Below are 9,420 nucleotides of genomic sequence, written 5' to 3'. Positions count from 1 at the left end.
AAATACGTAAATTTATTCTGAAACTTGATGCAACGAAACGCTGAATACAAGAGCAAAAGGAGGCTGAAAAAACATGGTGACAAAATATAATAGCACAGACAGCCTTAACTTCTATAATAAGTGAAGAGAGAACAGGCATGGAAGTGTTTGAAATGGTGTCCTCCAGATACTGGCGATGCTTGTGAGAATAATAATAATAATAACTTTTCTTAACAGAGAGCTGTTAAAACATCCAAAATAATGTCTCCAAAACAAAAGCAGAAGAAATGGCACATTATATGACAGAAGGTATAAAAATCCAGTTCAAATTCATCCTAAGTTTCAGACGGAGCCGTTCTTTATTTACAATTGTCAAATAGATGCAGATAACTATTAGCAGTAGTTACCACTCTTATGTAACTATCTTTAACTGAATAACGACTCTGATTAAGGTAGTTAAAACACCCTTCAGTTAAAAGTATGAAACGTATTCAGCTATACATTGTGCTCGAATTTGGGGCCATCAATCAGTGAACACCAACACAAGACATTAAACAACACCTAGCATTTCTACCATGTATAGTAATTTGTAAGACCCGAAAAAATATCACGTAACTTGTGGTCTTTTATGTCATGATGTAATTAGTATAGGTGTTTTCTTGTTGTAATATTTTCTTCTTACTGAAATTCACAAAAATCTCATTGCACGTACTGCTTACTTCGCATATTATAATAAAACATATTCTTTAGATCTATTCCAAGTTGCTTTGTGTCTCTGTGTAAGAAAATTCATATTCGTAGTCAGGTTTTAATTCCTGTCTCGTGTAAAATATACTAAAAAATGAACTAGCAAAAACACTTCGTTTCAGTCAGAGCTTTAAAGTTGGGAAGATATCAAATGTATTTTTAGTTTATCTAGAGTTTTTTCATTAAATTATTATAAAGACATATTTCTACCAAACAGATTATGTCCCTCAAATTTTATATGAAAAGATGAAATGAATACAAACAAAGTATATCCATATTCACAACTTACAGCCATGATTTCTCTTAACATGTATCCACAAGGGCAGTTGATGTTGTTTTGTGGTGCCAAATAAACTAAATAAAAAATTAAATAAAATTGTAAAAAGTATCAACATAACCATCTTCATAAAAATATTTAAGAAGGTGTTTTATTTGTGTTTGCATAGGAAGTTTTTATTACGATAGGTAAAATTCTCCCTTTTTTTTCTGTTTAAGTATAAATTTACTTTTAAATCACAAGTAATGTTTACAAATCTAAATGATCAATTAGTTAAATGTATTGAGTTGGAATGTTTAAATCACATCACTACAGAATAACATTTATCAGTCTCATGTCTTCTTTATATCTACGGTCAACATCTTTGATTAATTTGATTTTCATCCTAATTAATACAAAAGACTAGATACTATGTCTAAGAATTATGAAAAACATTCCAATAGGGTAATTGGTCCGGCATGGCCAAGTGTGTTAAGGCGTTTGACTCGTAATCCGAGGGTCGCGGGTTCGAATCTCGGTCGCACCAAACATGCTCGCTCTCCCAGCCATGAGTGCGTTATAATGTGGCAGTCAATCCCACTATTCGTTGGTAAAGGAGTAGCACAAGAGTTGGCGGTGGGTGGTGATGACTAACTGCTTTCCCTCTGGTATTACACTGCTAAATTAGGGACGGCTAGCGCAGATAGCCCTCGAGTAGCTTTGCGCGAAATTCAAAGACGAAAACAAACTTATATCTGCTTTATACTCACGGCCAACATCTTTGATTAATTTGAATATTTTCATCCAAATTAACACAAAAGACTAGAAACCATGTCTAAAGGATTATGAAAAAACATGTCAACAGAAGTAACTTTGAACTTCTGTTATAAAATAGCTGTGTTTGTTTGTCTTGAAGCGAAAAGATACAACACTTTTATTCATGCTCACATAATTCAGCAGCCCATAACTTACTTTGGGGGGAAGAGGAACTCAAACTGTACTTCATTTCAATTAAAGTGTTAATACCAATACCAGCCGACTTTTGAATACATTTTTCTCAAGTGGGTTTTTCCTCATCATGAATCAGTACAACGATTTCTTGCTGGTTTCATTTCCATAAATTTTCTTTCTAGTATACAGTATTACATTGTAAATGGCCCCTATCAAGAACTCGTACAACCCAAATTAAAAGGACATCTGTATTAGTTTTATATTATGATTTTATTTCCTACAGATACAATTGTATCGCTTTAGCCTCTCCAATCGTATTTAAACAGAAGCAGTGACTGAGGGTTTTCGGTTGGAAACAAGTTGTGTAAAGGAACTGCTGTATTATTTCGTTTCTGGATATAATAGTACATGTTTTTCACATTTTTAAGAGATAAAATAAATTTTTCATACATTTGGGTTGGGTTTTGACAGCAAATATAATTAAGCAAAAATAATAATTTTTAATGTTAATTCCATTATAATATCTTACTTCTCTTTTTATAAGACGAAATATCAATATTTTTTAGGCTTCTTGTTCTTCACTAACTTTCCGAAATTCTTTTCTCTACGTTTAACGTTGCTAAGATACTCTGTAGTATAATCAGTATTGACATCATTACTTGAAAGTCATTGTTAAATTCTACTAAGTAGATGCCCAATCACAGCCGTAGAAAATATGCAGGTGACAATACACATATGTTATTTTTTTTAATGAGTGTTTTCCCACAAGACATTAAAAGAAAAAAATTGGATAAATATTAACAAAGAATTGGGAGTTCGAATTTACCCGTTACATAACATGCTCGCTCTTTTATCCTTACTAGTGTGTATTCTTTCATTCAAAAGGACGTTATAAAGTCGGTAAATCCCATTTTAGCCGCTCAAGAGTACAAGCCTAGTATCTTAAGCACCAAGATATGCTAGGTCGCTACGTACTAAAGAAAATTAGTGGCGCAGGTATACGAGTTTTATGTAGAATTTTGGAGAAGTTAGAGGCAATAAAAAGAATTGTAGATTATGGGAAATGGAAGCAGTAGTCAGAGGGTGAATAATTTATTAATATGAAAGGGGTATATCAGATGATAGTGACTTTCAGGATGATAGAAAGAGTGCTATTAGTATTAGAGTAAAAATTAATGAATTTACTTGTTATGAACCTATTATGTTGACAAAGAAATTTCAGAATTTGGATTCTGCATATGAACTGTTGGAGAAAATGAAAACAAAAGGATCAGAGAAGGATATGGAAGTTGTAGGTGATTTATCGACAAGATATGTGGTTAGAATAATCTGTTGGTAAATGAGGACAAAATAATTAGATTATGCTATGTGGGAGAACAGGTGGAGAGTATAACCAAGAATTAACTGTGTAAATGAAGTTATAAGTAGGTCACTAGGGTTAAATGTTAGGTTTAGGTTTCAGTAAGTAAACTGTAAGGATGAGCAGACCGACTGAACCTGACGATGACCGAAGAATGTCGAAACGTTGTTCGCTCTTCTATGTAAAGTGTTTTCTCAGCCCAAACGAGCCGTTTTTGCATATAAACGACTGGACTTGTATCGATCAAGTTCATCGGAAGAAGGGAGTTTTTTGGAATGGGTGGTTTACATTTAAATACTGTAGCAGCTGGCTTGTTTTCTAAGACTATTAACTCAGCTATAAAGGAGGTTTTAAACTAAAACTAAACAGTGGTGAGGGCCAGAAGAAACTTAACACAAAAAGAATAAAAAATTAGCACTAAAGTTAGTACAGAAGTAGTAGAAAAGGATAGACTTGATTATTACTGTTGTAATGCTAGGAGTATAAGAGAAAATGTATATGATTTTGAAGCACTGGTATTGGAAATAAATTTGGAAAAATTAGTTTTTCAAAGGAGATGTTTGTAAATGATGTCCATAAATTTACAGAAAAAAAAATTCATTAGGAATTTTGAGTAATTCTTTTAAATTTTAATTCTAAGTTGAAAATTGGTAGACACTTTCAAAAGTTTAAGTTTACTAGGGATTGATTAGACATAACTGTTCTCATCTTTGTTCACAACTAATTAGTTTGTGAACATCATTTCATTTTTATTGAACTTTTTTGCTACTGTGTTGTCTTAATGGATTACACTGACTATGTTACAAGTTTTCATTCTTCTTCATGGTTTTCCTTTGTTTGTAAAGAAACAATGTGTGGATGATGCTTTCACTGAAGCTGCATTTTTCCAGAATCTAAAGAGAGAAACATCTTTTCCTTCACAGGGCATGGAGATCAGAGTCAGTTAAAGACAGTGTGGCAATATCCATCCTTTCCTGCAAGAGTGATGTTATTTTGGAAATAGTTCTGTCTATAATGAAGATCTATATATATGTTCACATCCAAACCTTTTTAATTACTTCAAAAGAATATTGAGACTATAAGTCTTCTGATATGGTATGCTTAAGCAGCTTAAACAATTCTTAATCTTTATTTACATTCACTTCTGAATATCCTGAAGTAAATGCGACAGAAAGGACATAAAGCAGGTATGGTTAAGTGTTATCAACTGAGAATTAGTACACTCTCTTATTAGGTATATAATAATGTATATAAATGTGATGTAACATTTTATAAAGTAATACATAATACAGTTATGAATATTGTAAAATATATTTTAAATTTTAATCTCCAATAGCTGTTTATCTATAAGTCGTCATAAAATAAAAGGTTTTGTTCCAAAATATGATAGTTGCACGTAGATTGCACAGGGTATATCCCAATAGGCAATGGGTATATCTAGTGTAGAGTGTAACATTAATTTGCACTTTGATGGATTTTCATTCTGCCTCATTGATTTTCAAGTAAAGACCATGAGGACCTTTTTACTGTGGCCTGTATAACACATTCCCAATGCTGTGTTTTTTAGTGGAGTTTATCAACCATGTACAGTGTGACATTCCTAGCCACACTATACATGTAGCACTTCTGTGAGCCAGTTCAGATTCTGGACTGTGCTTAGGTGAAAGTCTTGAAGCTAGTGAGAAGTGAAAACATTTCTATAAAGACATACCTGATTTATGTCCCCTTCTGAATGTAAAGAAAGAACAAGGATAATTTAAGCTGCTTAAGCATACCTTATCAGAACACTTACAGTCAAAATATTCCTTTGAATGAGAAAATTATGTGTCGCATATTTGTCACCAATATAATTTCAGTTTGTGTAAGCAAATTGGAAAATGCTTACGTTAAAATGAAATTCCAGTACCTCAAATTTGAAGGCATTTGATGCTCTTTAGTTTAGTATTGTGGAAATATTTTGAGTTTTTTGGCAGTGTAGAAAATAGTTGAGCAAACCTTCAGAAAAATTAAAAATTTGTTTTAGCTGATGAAAATACATGTCAGTGACGTAGGAGTGGAGTGGAATCAATGTGTCTTTGTACATATGCTGACATTATGAGAAGGTCAACTTGCAGAAAGTGTAGAGAAAACCTGTAAAAGGAATTGTTAGTTTCATCTTTAGTGTTGTAAATTTAACAATTTCAAAGTCTTTTTTTTTTTTTTTTGGATGGAATGGTTGAACTGTGTTAAATTCAAGTAAATGACTTATTAATTATCACAAATGTTCTTTTGTTAAAATGATTGTGTATGTTGTTTGAAAAATATTTGTTTTACCTCATTTAATTAGAGGTGTAGTACAGATTTTGTGTGTTGCAATGTATTTATCTTACTGTGGCTTATGTATCGTGATATGATAAATATAAAACTATAATAGATCTACCATCTGACATCAAATGCAAGCTTATAGCAGTTTTTGTCAAAATATCAGAGATTGCCTGTTGTTACTCAATAAATCTGATGACCATTGATGCAAACAACCCCCAAGTAAAACATATTTAATCAAAATTAGTACAAATTTAAATATGCAAGATGATATATACAAATACACTTATGATAGTTATCTAATTATGGTGTTGCATTAATTTCATTCTTGAAAGTCAAAAGGCCTCATTTACTTAATCTGATATTAATACATTATACTTGTCTATAACAGAGTTCAAATCAGTTTATTTATAACACTCATAACAAGCTTACACTTAGTTATAATGTTATTTGTAAAAACTATTTTGCAGTATTTGTTGTGCTTATTTCTGTAGCTTAGCATAAAGAAACAACAACATTTAAGGAAATGTTAAATATTTTCATTATCTCTTCTTTTTGCACTGACATTATTGCAGTTATATTTATTTTAGTGTAAAAAATAAAACGTTTGATACTCAAAATAACCTTGTTTTCTACAGTAATAGAGAGTTTGCTAGCCTTGGTTTTATTAGCCCTGACAACTGTGTTTTAATGCTAAACTACCAATATTGTTTTACAAACATAGACCTTATAATTAAATACAAACCCTAAGCTATATTTTGAAATAAAAATATAATCATTCTGATAAAACTTATTCTTCTTAAATTTTATACAAATCCATGTTTGCTATGGTTGAATAAAACATAACTAAACATGTCATATGTATGATGTATATTTAAGGATAAAAATGTTTAGCTTTGTTCCTTTAGTATTTATCCTTGACCAGCATTACAAGTGAAAGACAAAATTCCATGAAACTGTTATAATTTAAAGACAAGTAGTAAATTGAATGATACCTTGGTTCATATTTATTTTTAAGTATTAAAAGTTTGTTACCCAGAAAGGTTAAGATTTTTCTCTTTTGTTTTATGTGTATACATGGTTGTTAAATTGTGTTATATTAGCTGCTATTACAGCAGTTTTATTAGTTGTTGATGTTTTGAATCAGGTATTAATATTTCAAAATTATTATAAAAGACATTCATTAAAATATCTGACATATACTTATAGCCCCATAAAATTAACAACTGAGTGCTAAAACTACTGTAAAGTCTGTCTTAAGATCTCTTTCACAGTTAAAAGAACAAAAATATATGTATGTATATAAATAAGATCTAGGCTGAATATTTTTATAATGTGAATTTTTTTAAAAATTTGTTTTAATTTCAAAGTTTTCTGATCATAGCTGTCAGTTCTTCTTATATTGCTGTTGCAAATCATATACTAGAAAATTAGTTTCTTGTTTGTGTTATGATATGCCTTAATATTTCATATTAAATCTCAAATGAGTATTAACTTTGTCTTTACTGAAGTAATTTTAACATTTTTAATGTTTGTTAATAGAAGGATGGGGGGTAAATGAAGTTAATGCAGTCGATCTGGTATTGGGCTTGTAAATAATATAATGCAAAACTAGTTTCCTGTTTAAGTTATTTTATTATATGCAGCATTGCTGTTATTGTGCAGGAAGTGGCCGGCTTTGTCCTACATTTTCTACCTTAGAGCTTAGACGTATGGCCTCTTGCTTTTTAACTTATTTTCTCAACTTGTTGTGTCTTTGGAAGATTTTGTTCAGCATTTCCAACAGCTTTCTTTTACTTCATGTTATTCAGATGAGGATCAGATAACTGTAGGGTCATTCCATGTCAAATCATCCAGGGGACTGCAGGTGACCCCCACAGAATTCCTTGAAAAATTTCACATGTGCTCATTTACCCATATAATGAAATATTGCCAAAGATTAGATCAGTATCTCTAATAGTTTCTGATTTACAGCACTGTAAAATTTAATTATTTATTTTTTATTTGTGGCGAATTCATTTTCGGGCAACTTTGGCTGCTTAAAGCTGCAAGAGTAATGGTGGTAGAAAGCTGAAATTTGCTACACTGACTGAATTAATCTTACAGAATTCAAAAATGGTCTCAAACCAAGTTTATCTCTCTGAGGATTTGTATAGTGAGGCTGTACCATCAACTGAAAACCCAAAATTATAAAAAAAATTGGTTTATTTAAGAAGCCATAGCTCTAAGACTTAATATGATACAAAGCCGAAATTTGTTTTCCAATTTCTTATTTGAAAACAAAATCAGCAATTGTTGTAGATAAAAGTCTGTTAGATCTCCTGTAAAAAAATGTAGTTGCATGCAACTTTTTATGATGTAGCTAAAAATAGCCCTATTTCTGGTCACAGTTTGACCATGTCATCAGTTATTCAGCCTTTTCAGATTTTTACCATATATTCTTACATCTCTGAATATGATCTACAAAAAAAATCAGGATGGTGTTTAACCTACTTTTGAGTTATAATTTTTTAAAATATCCTCTGACCATACATTTTTTATTGAAAAACAATTCAGTTCAGATGTGTTACTGTGTGCAAATATATCCATACAATTTTGAAAAATACCTGTCAGAATATTATGAATCCCACTGAAATATTGTAACCAGCCTTTCACAATGTTAAATAATGAAGTTGTATGAAACAAGAAAGATTTAATTCATTTCTGAACAAGTTTACTGGCATAACTAGTTAGATCACATGACAATGCAAATATATTGTGTATGCATTACAGTTATGCAGATATGGCTGAATTTAAGATTCATAATATAATAAACACAAAGGTAAATCAGACACAAAAAGGACAGTGCTACAACAGGGGATAACTGAGAAAGATTACAGTCACACCAAACTGCAATAATCATGACAGTGAAATGTTTCAAAAACTGCTTTGGTGATAAATTAGCCTTAACAACATCAAATAAACATTGATTTGTTCACACAGCTTGAATAAATTTCTAAAATTCGAGTTTGGTTATGTTGAGATCACTTTGACTTAGAACATAGTGGCGAGCACTACTGCCATGCAAGGTAGGTGCACTGATCAGACAAAGAATATGTTGGAAAGGAATCCAGTTTCATCTTTATATGACCTTGCAGGACATGAGAACAGTTCGTTTCTTGATTTCTTCATAAATGACACCAACACAACGGAATGTTCATCTGATCTATCTTTTATGTTTCCCATATACCATTCATGATCGTATAAGCATGCCACATATTTCCGTGGCTGATAATTGTCATTGTTATCATTAGATTCTATTTGAGCTGCTGTAGCATCACTTTCACTGCTACTACCAACAGTTACAACTGTGTACACATCATCATCTGATAACCTTCTCATATAGAATGTGTTGGTAGAATAAAGCTATGATGTGACCTAATACCTGTCACAGTTTTGTGTTTTTCATAGTGCTCAAGTAGATCAAACTTTACACAATTCTGCAGGACTGATTCCTGATTGACCATAAAGAACTGAATGCCCTGAATGTGGTTCTTTGCCCAATGGTACATATCAGAGACACTTAAAATTTGATAATTTATTATTTTTCAAAACCTTGATTTTTGTTAAGATCATGTTCAGAGATGTAAGAATATATGGTAAAGGCTGATTAGAATATTTCAATGGTATTCATAAATTATTTCAAAATTGTATGGATATATTTGCACACAGTAACACACCTGAATTGAAGTGTTTTTTTTTTTCAAGTAAACAACATATGGTCAGAGGATATTTTAAAACATTATAACTCAAAAAGTAGGTTGAACACCATCCTGATTGTTTTTGT

General features: G+C 31.3%; 1 long non-coding RNA gene across 2 annotated transcripts; it reads left to right on the top strand.

Moving 5' to 3' along the window:
• Positions 1-2,940: 2,940 nt before the first annotated feature.
• Positions 2,941-7,523, top strand: LOC143231997 (uncharacterized). 2 transcript variants are annotated; one of them, XR_013017336.1, is made up of 2 exons: positions 2,941-3,228; positions 4,217-7,523. It is a non-coding gene; the product is annotated as an uncharacterized LOC143231997 (long non-coding RNA). The 2 variants fall into 2 exon arrangements; XR_013017359.1 differs by lacking the exon at positions 2,941-3,228 and adding an exon at positions 3,235-3,664.
• Positions 7,524-9,420: the final 1,897 nt, after the last annotated feature.

The sequence above is a fragment of the Tachypleus tridentatus genome, chromosome 1, assembly GCF_004210375.1.
Source record: "Tachypleus tridentatus isolate NWPU-2018 chromosome 1, ASM421037v1, whole genome shotgun sequence".
NCBI lineage: Eukaryota > Metazoa > Arthropoda > Merostomata > Xiphosura > Limulidae > Tachypleus > Tachypleus tridentatus.
The sequence above is the reverse complement of the archived record's forward strand: the minus strand, read 5'-3'. Positions and strand labels throughout refer to the sequence as shown.